Here is a 12,106-nt window from a genome sequence, read left to right as displayed (position 1 = left end):
ACTAAAATATGTCACTGTGACGTACTGGATAGAAGATAATTGGTCACAGGCAAAGAGAGCAAATAGTATTGTAGTACACTAGAGCGTTGGTTCACACTTCTTGTTCACAGCAGTCAGAGCAGACGTTAGACTTCCGCTGAAACACCAGAATGAAGCTAAATACCAGCCTGAATAATCCAGTGTTCTCTTCTTGAAGATGGTATCGATGCACTTGAAGCGATAGTGTGTGTCCTGTTGCGTGAACAACCTTAGACACTGAGCCGAGGAATTTTGTTGGGTCGGGACGTGCCGAATGTAGCAGTGTTTCGTGATCTAGTGTCGTGCCAAACAATAGTCGCGTTTACGTCAGAACTGAGTTTGGGATGCGGAACAACTACACGTTTGCGCACAAAATAAGACAATATTTTGGCAGTGGACTTGCGGGTGCGGAGGAATTCGGGGTGGGGGTGCACTAACGTGCAACCAGGCACCACGCGACGTGTAGAAAGGTACTGCTTCCACCGAGCTTTTTCCGTGGTATTATGCTGCCACTCGAGACTGTTTTGTTATAGAACATGGTTGATAAACACTTTTCTATGTCAAGGTATTCCTTGACTTACGTAACTTGCGTGGCCCTAAGTTTGAACTCTGTGACACATATCTTTAGAGTATTGTTGCTAGTTCAATTCCTGCAGTCACTTTCACAGAGATGAAGATTGCTCTTCACAATGGCTGGCAAGATTTTCTTTCCTCTGGACGTCTTCGATAATCTCATTCAGTCAATACTGCTCACATGTGAAGTAGTGGCGGCCGTTCGCAATGGCAACGTTCAGACGCTGTGCTCAGTTACCGCTGAATAATGGATCATTGTGAGGACTATGGACAGAAATACCAATGATAAAGCGTGTAGTCAATTTTGGAGATATGTTACTGATGAAAAAGCTTTTGTGATATGTTGCATCGTATATACAGCAGGAGCACATCCATCGCTATGCTCCAACGTATCACACTGTACTTGGAGCCATATGTGGTCTCATACTTGATATGAAAGTGATCTAAAAGGCGATATTTGCGTTATGTATGGTATCTCATCCGATTTCCTCATTGTTTCGATTTGTATACTTGATTGTGAGTGCTCATCATAGGTCTAGCGATTTCCTTGCCCGTAAGAATAGTATCAAATTAACGTGCCTTTTTGAAACACTGCGGAGTCCTGAGTTTTCAGCAGGTACATCATGGAAATTTGAACCTATCCACTAGCTTTCTTCCTCACTCCCATGAACTGCGAATATCCCTACATTTCACGGTAGAGCAACAAGACTTCGAGAGGTCCTTGTTATAAAATGTGCAACATTGATGATTATGCTCCCACTTTACTTCAGGAAGTCTGTCGACGACAGTTCCGAGACGCCACGTCTTCGTGGGTCGTCATTTATGATTTTCGTTTGCAATGCAGATGACTTCCTTTGTACAGTCGTACGTCCTGTAAATAAGGAGTGCATTAGGTTTGCTGAGAGAAGACGACATGTTTAGTACTGGGAAAAGAATTAGCTGCAGAAAGTGTAACGAACACGGCTGCAGATTGCGATAATAAACTGCACACTAGAGACTATCGTGATAGCTTATTCCTATGCTGAATAACAATGATGTAAATATCCTCGCTACCCTTTGAACTACGATTTTTCGCAAAACCGTATTTCGGCGGTGTTTTAGTTAACCTTCATTTGCAACTTTCTTACAGTATTCGAAGAGAGAGCATAATTTTATTGACAAATGCAAGTAATAATATTTTAACTTTCATATTCACTTTGTATGTATCTCTAAATATGTGTAGGATACCACAATGAGCCGTAAATTTAAACGTTCATTTGTCGTCGGCTGAGATAATGGAAACACTCTTTCTAGTATGTTTTAAGGTAATTCGTTCAAGGTACCCGCCTTACTCAAACAAAGCATAGGAATTAGGAGACATAATCATTCCAGCTAATTTTGTATACAAGACTCTAGTAGTGCCAATCCCTAGCAGACAGTGCGACGTCTGTGTGCAGCGCCGATGAGAATCCACCTGTTTCCAGAATGAGAAACATTCTGGAAACATCCCCCAGGCTGTGGCTAAGCCATGTCTCCGCAATATCCTTTCTTTCAGGAGTGCTAGTTCTGCATGGTTCGCAGGAGAGCTTCTGTAAAGTTTGGAAGGTAGGAGACGAGATACTGGCAGAAGTAAAGCTGTGAGTACCGGGCGTGAGTCGTGCTTCGGTAGCTCAGATGGCAGAGCACTTGCCCGCGAAAGGCAAAGGTCCCGAGTTCGAGTCTCGGTCGGGCACACAGTTTTAATCTGCCAGGAAGTTTCACCGTTATGTTTTTGCTCATAACGTTGGCTGGCAATACTCGTAAAGCGAACGAAGTACGTTCAGACACACTGTTCGGTGTTCGGTTACGGCTGAATAATGGACCATTCTGAGGACTATGGACAGGAATACCAATGATCAGATTCAATGTCATTCTACATTTCTTCCTAATACAACAAAGTCACTTGTTAATATTTAATGAAGTACTGAAGGAAGACTTGCGTTTAAGAAGAAAAAGTAAACAATGCAGCCGTTCTTCTGACTCTAGCAAATGAAGCAATGTCTTTCACAAACGATACAGTTACAATACGGGGATAAGCTGATCTGTTCGCGAGGTTTGTTAATTACAGTAAATTAAATCCCCCACTGTCACAATGTCATTTCATAGCATAAATATGCAACAACACACTGCGAACTCGTATCACTTAGTGTACTAGACGGTATGAGACAGAGACTCCAGGGGGAATGTTTGATCAAACAGCGGGCTGTACTCGTATAAATAAAAATGTCTATGTTCGATGCAGGTCCGAAAATTCTTCACATATTTCTTTGAAATTTTGACACAACTTTGTATTTGAATGCGCGCAAGTTTTTGTATACCTACTGGAATGTCGTATGATATGTAAAGGGGATGCGTTGTTAGCAAAAATGACAATTTTTTTCACCGACTACTTTGGAATTTTGACTCAGAGTTGCTTTGGAATACGCACGCTTTTTATATATTTGCTTTTAAATATATGTAATATATAAATAAATATGTTATAAAGGGGAAAGGCTATTACCAAAAATCTCGAAAAGTCCATGTCTGATTCACTTCAAATTTTTACAGAATACTCTAACGAGTATTCGGACTGACATAGGCAATATATATAAAGGGGAAACATTGTTACCAAAAATCTCAAAAAGTAATTTAATTACTTCAAATTTTTCCCCACTCTATTGTAATGAACGTTTGGACACACACACACACACACACACACACACACACACACACTAGAATCTGATTTTGCAATAACAATAAATGAGGCTCAGAGAGGTGGAAAGAGGAGATGAGCAGAGGGTGGGAGAAAATGATCATAGAAAGCGGAAAGGAGAAGAACCAGGGAAAGCTGGGGGGGGGGGGGGAGAGAGAGAGAGAGAGAGAGAGAGAAAGAGAAAGAGAGAGAGAGAGAGAGAGAGAGAGAGAGAGAGAGAGAGGGGGGGGGTGATGGAGGAGGCAGGAGGAGGACATGGACAGAAACTGGAAGGAGGAGGAGACTAGGACGTTTATCCAATTCCCATATAGATTAGAAACCTGTGCTTTCTCTTTTCCTCATTTTCCATTGAACCAGACTGAGCGACAGCAAAGCGTGGCCGGGAACGACTAGTAAATAAGTCAAAGAAATACAAACATATCACTCAAATGGCCTGTCTGGGTGGAAGAAGACTGCCTCCAGCAGTAGGAGGCCACGATGCAGACCGAGAAAAAGACAAGGAGATGGTCTCCAGGAGGACCTGCCGCACGCTGGTTTACAGGACGACTGGCTTCTGGCAGTAGGATGTGGGGCGCAGTGGAGGGAGACTCGTCTTTTAGACGGCCGCGGTTGCCCTGGATGCTGTCCTAACGCGGCCGAGCATTTGCCTTCAGTCGCTTCGTAACGAGAATCTGACTCGATTTGCCGCACCAGAAACCAAACTAGATATCTCAAGACTACGAGGTCTTCCAAACCTTTTCAGTCACGAGTATAAAGGAGGTAGCGGATCCAAAACGGAGTACTTTGTGGTGAGAACCAATAGTAAGAGTGGAATTTTTAAGGTTGTACGGTGCCTCGACAAAGGGTTTCAGAGGAGTCATACCGAGGTGATCCTGCGCCTCAAGCAGAAAACTACTCCCTCCCTCCACCCCCATCCCCCCCCAACTACCCCCCCACCTCCACCGCCAACTTAACCCCGGTAATCCAACTACGTTTCTGCAATTTCCTGGCAGATTAAAACTGTGTGCCGGACCGAGACTCGAACTCGGGACCTTTGCCATACCTCCAAAATACCCTTTCTTTCAGAAGTGCTAGTTCTGCAAGGTTCGTAGGAGAGCTTCTGTAAAGTTTGGAAGGTAGGAGACGAGATACTGGCAGAAGTAAAGCTGTAAGGACGGGTCGTGAGTCGTGCTTGGTAGAGCACTTGCCCGCGGAAGGCAAAGGTCCCGAATTCGAGTCTCGGTCCGGTACACAGTTTTAATTTGCCAGGAAGTTTCATATCAGCGCACACTCCGCTGCAGAGTGAAAATCTCATTCTGGTTATCTTTCTGCAGTTTTCTTTAACGCAAATATAGCAACTTCCATAATTTTATGTGAATAAATTCGTAAGCTCCGATTCATTGTTTGTCTGTACCGCTTATCGTTCACATTTCTCTTCCGTGCAAGCTATATTCCAGACAGACACCTTCAGAAAAGACTTCCAGACACACAAATTTATGTTAGATTTAACCAAGCTCCTCGTTTTCATAAATGTTTTCCTTCGTATTACGAGTTTGAATTTTATGTTCTCTTCTTTGGACATAGTCATTTACCTTGCTGCTCAAATAGCAAAAAGTCATTTACTACTAGTAGTATCTCATTTTCTAATAGAATTCTTCCAGCATAGAATGATTTAATTCGACTACGTTGCATGGTCCTTGTTTTGCTTTTGTTGACGCTCATCTTAAAAATACTTGTACATTGCAGTGTTGATGCGGTTGAAGGGAATGGAGATAGTGAAACCTTATGTCGGCACGCAGTCCACTCCTGTTGAACATCACCAAGGGGACCGCCGAGCTTTAGTCGTTATTCGAAGGACGGATCACCGTCAACAGTGACACATGCCCACAGTTCATGAGACACTGTATAGATGTTTGGAATTTAATGCACAACACTGCTGATCAGGAACTCTACGCCACCGCTCCCTCGTCCCCTGGCGGCTAAACACTGGCAGTGAAAATTTAAGGCACCACCAAGGTTCGAACAGACTTACTTCCGAGTCGCCGTCCGCGGTGGTCGTGCGGTTCTAGGCGCTGCAGTCCGGAACCGTGGGACTGCTACGGTCGCAAGTTCGAATCCTGCCTCGGGCATGGATGTGTGTGATGCCCTTAGGTTTAAGTAGTTTTAAGTTCTAGGGGACTGATGACCTAAGATGTTAAGTCCCATAGTGCTCAGAGCCATTTGAACCAACTTCCGAGTCGACTGCCACCGCACAGGCGTTTGTTAGCGACTACGGCCAAGAGTTGCTATAATTTTTTACTTATTTACTGCATTATAAAGTATCGTGTGCGACAATACAGTTCATTTAAGTGATATTTATCAAAATTCTGCATTTTTTATTTAGTCTGCTTATAAAATTATAAGATTTGCTAAATCTGGGTAGAAATACTTTCAAAAAGCTACACTCATGCTCATAAATTAAGGATAATGCTGATACATAGTGAAACAACGCTCTGGTGGGAGGTTTGCGGGCTTAAATCATCTCGAGGTATGACCATGCGGTGCATTTGACCTGCGGTCGTCGCACGGTGGCGTTGGTAGCAGTCCGCATACGCAGAGGTGTGTGTTGGTGTATGTCAGAGTACTGAGCAGCGAGTAAGTGTGCAGACGTTTCCAGACTTGCTAATAGTGAATGTGTGTTGAAAATGCCTCAAAGAACACATATTGACGACGTTATGAGGGGTAGAATACTAGGGCGACTAGAGACTGGTCAAACACAGCAGGTCGTAGCACGGGCCCTCCGTGTGCCACAAAGTGTGATCTCAAGGTTATGGCAACGATTCCAGCAGACAGGGAACGTGTCCAGGCGCTACAGTACGACACGTCCACAGTTTACAACACCACAAGAATACCGATATCTGCCTGCCGCGGTGGCCGTGCGGTTCTAGGCTCTGCAGTCCGGAACCGCGGGACTGCTACGGCCGCAGGTTCGAATCCTGCCTCGGGCATGGATGTGTGTGTTGTCGTTAGGTTAGTTAGGTTTAAGTAGTTCTAAGTTCTAGGGGACTGATGACCTAATATGTTAAGTCCCATAGTGCTCAGAGCCATTTTTTTGAACCGATATCTCACCATTAGTGAGCAGACGGCCACGGAGTACTGCAGGTAGCCTTGCTCGGTATCTTACCCAGCCACTGGAACAGATGTCTCCAGACACACAGTCTACAGACGACTGAACCGACATGGTTTATTTGCCTGGAGACCTGCAAGGTGCATTCCACTGACCCCTGGTCACTGGAGAGGCCGTAAAGCTAGGTGTCAAGAACACAGTACATTGGAATAGTGGTCCGAGGTTACGTTCACGAACGAGTCCAAGTATAGTCTGAACCGTGATTCTCGCCGAGTTTTCATCTGGCGTGAACCAGGAGCCAGATACCAACCCCTTAATGTCCTTGAAAGGGACATGTATGGAGGTCGTAGTTTGATGGTGTGGAGTGGGCTTATGATTGGTGCATATACCTCCGTCTGTCTTTGACAGAGGAACTGTAACAGGTCACGTGTATCGGGACGTCATTTTACACCAGTATGTCCGCCTTTTCAGGGGTGCAGTGGGTCCCACCTTCGTCCTGATGGATGATAACGCACGGCCCCACCCAGCTGTGGAGGAGTATCTTGAAACAGAAGATATCAGGCGAATGTAATGACCTGCCTGTTCTCCAGACCTAAACCACATCGAGCACATCTGGGATGCTCTCGGTCGACGTACCGCTGCACATCTTCAAACCCCTAGGACAGTTCAGTAGCTCCGACAGGCACTGGTGCAAGAGTGGGCAAGTACCCCAGCAGCTGCTCGACCACCTGATCCAGAGTACGCACACCCGTTGTTCGGCCTGTGTACGTGTGCATGATGATCATATCCCATGTTGACGTCGGGGTACATGCGGAGGAAACAGTGGCGTTTTGTAGCACATGTGTTCGGGTCGGGTTTCTCAACTTATCACCAATACCGTGGATTTACGGATCTGTGTCATATGTGTTACCTATGTGCCTATGGTATTAGCGCCGGTTTTGTGTAGTGCCACATTGTGCGGCACCACATTCTGCAGTTATCCTTAATTTATGAGGATGAGTATAGTTTACGTAGAAAAAGGGGTGGAGGTCGGGGGGGGGGGGGGGGGGGGCTTAGTGGTCAGTGCTTTGGCAACTCTCCCACGGGCACAAGATCACTTCGGTACATTTCTGGTTGTTACTGCAGAGTGCAAGCTATTTATGTCAATGAAAAACTAAATATTCACAACCAACCGCTAGTTCCTTACCTGAAGATATTTATTCAGGGGTCTTAAGGTATCTGACATTGATGATTTTGTACCCCTTGTGTAGCTACATTCTGTGGATATGCACAGAATGATTTCGGAAGGAAAAATTCACCCTGGGAATCGACCAAGTTCCCATCGACTGCAGATCGACCCAGTACTGCTGCGTCGCTTGCGGTTTTACCATCGAACGGATAGCTCGTTAGTAGCATGCCTGTCTGGAGGAAGAAATCGTGCATACACAGACGTAAAAGTGCTGACAGCGAGCGGCAGTTTGCGGTTCGGCAGTGCGCGCGCGTTTCGCAGCGGCTCGGCGCGGCGAGTGAGCTGACCGGAAGGAAGCCGGGACAGCGAGCAGTCGCGTCCTTCAGCAGGGCTGCCATAAATATTTCAGCGGCGCTAATGGCGGCGGACTGTCGCGGCAAACTGCGGCTGAAGGCCACGGGCGCGGCTGCAGGTGCGCGAGAGAACCCTCACCTCTCTGCTAAGGCGGGCAGCACCAACACCACAGCATTTCTAGCATCGCTTTCGCTTCATCCCCCTCTTCACAACACAAATTCGTCGTTAACCGAGCCCTTTCGACGTTGCAGAGCTCTACATTGTAGCGATATGAGTATCTTCATTCGTCACCGTACAGCTGGACGTGTGATACTGCACTTATAAATATAGATATATCGTAGAAACTAATTGAAACGGAATACTTGGTGTTCGGTTAGTCATGATAATTCAATTCCGTTGGTTTGTACGGTATCCTAACCAGAAGACCAAATTCCCGCCACTCCAAAGGTACCATACATTCTTGTAGTCAACTAGCTGTACTCGATCACGCTTTGCTGAGGCTCAGTCTGCTCAAATGGAAAAGAAAGAAAAGAGAAAGGATACGTTTCTGATATGTATGGGTATTGGATATACGTCATAATCTCTCTTCCCTCTTCTGTGCATCCTCCCCCCCCCTCCCTCCCTCCCTCCCTCTCTCCCTCCCTCCCTCCCTCCCTCCCTCCCCCTCCTCTCTCTCTCTCTCTCTCTCTCTCTCTCTCTCTCTCTCTCTCTCTCTCCATCGCCTGCTACTCTCCCTTCTTCTCTCTCAGTCCGTCACCTCCTGCCCCCTTTCTTTGTCCATCTTCTCCTTCCCGTTTCCTACAGTATGTCAGTTTCCTCCCAGTCCTCTGTCCAACTCTTTCTCTCCCCTCTTTCTGACCTTCTGCATTGCCTATTGTTGGTGCAAATTCAGGTTCCTAAAAGTATTCTAATCCGAAACCAGTAAGTCACAAACACAACTTATCAGTTTCTTAACAATGTTTCAGTGCTTTATACAGGGTGAGTCATTAACTATTGCCACCAAGAATAACTCCGAAAGTATGATAGGAGCTGTAAAGTTTGTGGGACAAAAATTGCATGGAGCAACGGGGGCCATAATATGACGTTCGTTTTTTGTTGCTAGGTGGGGTCACTTCAGAGATATGAAGGTCAACTTTGTTTTTTTTTTAATGGGATGCTATAATGTGGTACTTGTTTTCTGATAGCACATATCGAGATGAATCCAATGATGTGTAACAGTAAGGTCTTAGAAGGTCAACGAAGGTCACAAAAGTAGCATGAACGTCCATTTACAGAATGTGTTCGAAGTGATGACCATTGGTATGAATGCAGTGCTGCAATCTTCTTATTTTTTTCCGTTGTAGCTCCCCTTAACGCATTAGAATATCTACCAACTTTCGTTGCCGTACGATAATTAGAGTCCACACCTGTGGGTAGCTACACTATAATTGTAACCACCCTGTGGATGCAGATGTGGCCAATAATTGTATATAACCGGTACAAATCACAAGCTATACAAAATTCCCATAAGTTCTTGTTTGTTTCTGTCTCATTGAATTACTAGTTGCTTTGGGAGAGTGCTGAAAATATTAAGGAGGCTATTACTTACAAAAAGCTGCTAGTCACATGCTTCAGAATCGTTAAGGAATCTGAGAAATTAAAAATAATATAAGGAACTTTCGTTGTTACGTTGATCCGTAATGTATTTTTTGTTTAATAGTAATTACCACAAAGACTGAAAACCTGTCTTTTGTCACTAACAACACTGATTTTAATTTACATAATTTTGTTAATATTTAACGTCCGTAAATATGATGACATAATTAAGTATTAAAAAGTTAAATTTGCTTCCAATTTACTTCCTTCAGAAATGTAACCACACGTTAAAACAGTTCATGATACAAAACACGTCAAATCACACTCTCCATTCTTCACAAGCATTCCTTCCAACCAACAGCTTCCCGATTTGCCGTTCCTTCCCTTTCTCCCGATAATCCAATCTACCTACCGATCTCTCGATAGTGCAAGGCCATTTCTTTCGTTCACGATCTGATGCCGCACTCCAGCGACAAAAACGGGCGTCATCTTCACGATTTACGAGTCTTTTGCCGCTTCACGAAAGTCTTTTGCCGCTTCACGACGTGGATGAGTGAGTGAGACAACAGACGAACAGTATTGCGCGCATCCGGCGGCACAAGGATTTTGGTTGCGTGATGGGAAAATTTTTTCTTGCGGCTGGAATTTAGAGAAAGGTAGTTACGTTAAAACTCGGACAAGAAGCAGATATTGTCAATCTCAGGCCACCTCGACTTCAACACGGAATTTAACAGGAACAAATTCTTCCGTCCTTCCTCTGAGAAGAGCGTGCTTGCGACATCAATTCGGTTGACAACGCGGGAGGATCCAGCCCGGCAGATACTCTGAAGCCAACCGTCCAAGAAAGGCAAACAGTTTTCGCGGTAGAATAAAACCTGAGTTTTAGACACTCATTGTGAAAGAGTAGACCCGTCGTCCAGCAGGAGGTTCCACATTAGCGCACACTTTGCTTCAGAGTAAAAAAATCATTCTGAAACCTTCACTGAGTCAAAAGGCACCGACTGGGTGAAGAACAAATTTGAATATTTTGAAAATTTCTTGGAGTGCAAAATACAGCTTTTCTCCTTCCATAGGTTTTAGAGAGTTCATTTTCGTCTGATTTAATTTTCGTAAGATTACATTTGTGGTGCACAGAGATCGTTATAGATACTTCTGAAGTATGAAAGTTATCGTGAAACATTAGTTTCGTTTCTTTTCATGGGCGGCCGTGAGGAAGGAGACAAAGGGAAGATTTAATCGTCTTTTAGCCACAGTGAGCATGAATTTTCAGCTGCTGCTTTGTGTTAGATTGTAGAACGAATAGCTAGGAGTTTGTAGAACGAATAGCTAGGTGGAAGTATGTTAAAGGCTAAACGAAGTGTATTGTCTCCGATGCAACAGAAGTGATCTATTTTTGTGACTGCGTCTCTTGCTTTTGAAGTATTATCCCGAGACTTTTCTTTCCTCAGACTGAGACCGCTTAGCAATGCACCAGCTTTCCAGATTAACCTGCCACTGTTCACGGCTTTTTGTTTCTGGTCCAGTGGTGGGATCTGGAGCCGCTCTTGAATGAAATCGGTTAGCCACAGGGAAATCAGTGCAGCGGCAACTGCTGTAACTAATCAGCCTTGTTTCGCCTGACACTGCGAGGCTGAAAAACCGCGACGCAGTTATGTCGCGTAACAAAATCGCATGCGCCGCTTGGACGAGGAGAATGACGTAGTGATAAGTAGAGCAGGAAAGCGTTTGAAGTGTACATCCCTTCAAGTAGAATACGCTGCAGATCAGTGGAGAAATATTTTTCTCTTTGCGGATGAATTATGGTTTCGTCCTCTAAACAGAAAGATGTGTTTTCATTTTACGAGTGATTGTAATTCGTTAAAATAACTGAAACATATAAAAGGTATCTTTCGCAAGAGGCAGAGTTTGTTTGTGGAGTGGTGCATGTCTTTCGACATGGTTCTGTGAATGCGCAGTTCAAAGAGATGATGTCATGGATTCTGTCCTACACTGAAATGACAGTCCAATGACGATAATTTCATCATGTAAGCGGCAACACACGACTCGTCTCGAAGAGGAATATGTTAGGCATCTAACAAAAATCTTAATTGAAGAGGCTGTCTGTATCACTCGAGCTGTATTGCACAGTACATTTTAGGACTTTCGGAAATATGTTTGAGCTCGAATTACTCCTCCCGAGACAGTAGCGGTGCTGGAGAAACTTTGGAGGAAGGATAGGTGTTGTAAAACTGTCGTCAAGCCGAAAGTTGGGCTGAAAGATGCAGTGCTTTACTGAGCACATTGTAATTGGAAGTGATACGCTCTCGTCTTCCTCCAACTTTTGAAATTATTTACCTTATACGAGGGCCTTCCATTTACCTGGATTCCACAGCACGGTGCAACATGGTGTTTACCACATATGCAGATCATTGCCAGACGAGACAGGTGTGTTAAGTGACAGACAAAACTCCCAGGAACCATTGAGAATTGAACTCTGCACCTTTAGATTTCTAAAGTGAAACACGCTTGACCACCGACTTTATGATTCTCATTTAACCATCACTAATTTCACACACAACTATCTTCAACTCTATAGTACCTCGGGGTAATCGTGGTTTGTATTATGCTATATCAAGCAGGTTTA

At 44.6% G+C, this 12,106-nt stretch overlaps 1 protein-coding gene across 2 annotated transcripts in view; it reads left to right on the top strand.

Annotated features, from left to right (window-relative positions):
• LOC124796389 (protein GDAP2 homolog) overlaps positions 1 to 12,106 on the top strand; it is a 969,166-nt gene that overhangs the window by 248,644 nt on the left and 708,416 nt on the right. The gene's annotated exons all lie outside the window — the stretch shown is intronic.

This window comes from Schistocerca piceifrons, chromosome 4 (assembly GCF_021461385.2).
Source record: "Schistocerca piceifrons isolate TAMUIC-IGC-003096 chromosome 4, iqSchPice1.1, whole genome shotgun sequence".
In the NCBI taxonomy this organism is placed as follows: domain Eukaryota; kingdom Metazoa; phylum Arthropoda; class Insecta; order Orthoptera; family Acrididae; genus Schistocerca; species Schistocerca piceifrons.
Note: the sequence above shows the minus strand (reverse complement) of the source record. Positions and strands in the feature narration are given on the sequence as shown.